Source organism: Nicotiana sylvestris, chromosome 9 (assembly GCF_000393655.2).
Source record: "Nicotiana sylvestris chromosome 9, ASM39365v2, whole genome shotgun sequence".
In the NCBI taxonomy this organism is placed as follows: Eukaryota; Viridiplantae; Streptophyta; class Magnoliopsida; order Solanales; family Solanaceae; genus Nicotiana; species Nicotiana sylvestris.
The window spans coordinates 166,080,855-166,081,816 of record NC_091065.1 but is presented as its reverse complement, the minus strand read 5'-3'; positions in this window follow the sequence as shown (position 1 = coordinate 166,081,816).

The following is a 962-nucleotide window of genomic DNA, read 5'->3' as shown; positions in this document are numbered from 1 at the left end:
GCCATCACGACGGGGTCTGGGTTTAGGGTCGTGACAATATTGAAAAGGACTATCTATGTGCGTGTGCACAATTACTCAACATCTTTGCTTGGACATGGTTACAACATATAAGATGAATGCAAATAATTAGATAATAAACCATGGATATTGCAAGTAATGATAAAATACAATTCCAAAATTACAATGGCCAGACTTTTCTCAACCTTTCCATATCTGCACAAAACAACTGATAAGTTTTTCCACACACGGCACAAACAACTTACATATTGCACAGACAACTCACGTGCTAATAGAATCAACTACACGAATAACTCATATGTTGCACAGACGACTCACGTGCTAATAATATCAATAATTGGATTCGTACGGACAACTCACGAGCTTTACGAACAACTCACGTGCTAATAATCACAATCCGCCCAGCATGGTCACAGGCTACCAGTCCATCTCATAACACAGAGAGAAAATATGCGGGAATACATGAACATTATCAATGATTATCAAGTTTCATACTCCTGGACTAGTATAAATAATATGTTATTGTGTAGGCATATGCAATGTGTGCTATCACCTCTAGAACAGATAATTTCCCTCAAGAATTAGCAGTTTATCAGGTTCAAACGGAAGAATAACCTCAACAAAATCTCAAACATGAAACAAATAGCTCCAGAGGAGTAAAAATAGGAGAAACATATCAACATGAAGCTTATCAATCATTTCAAGGCATATCGTAGCCTAAGCACTAACCTGAGCATGGAAATAGTACCCTAGTGCACGCATATGGGCTCAACCCCACACATATGCGCCACCCATAGCACGTAGCTATCACAAATAATTCAGGCAACTAATGACTCAACAAAGTTTAAATAAGATACATTCAAGCAAAATTAGTCCTTTAACAAGCCCTTCCCGCGCCTATCAACCACTGGACGATCCGAATCTAACCAAATCAACTAAATATA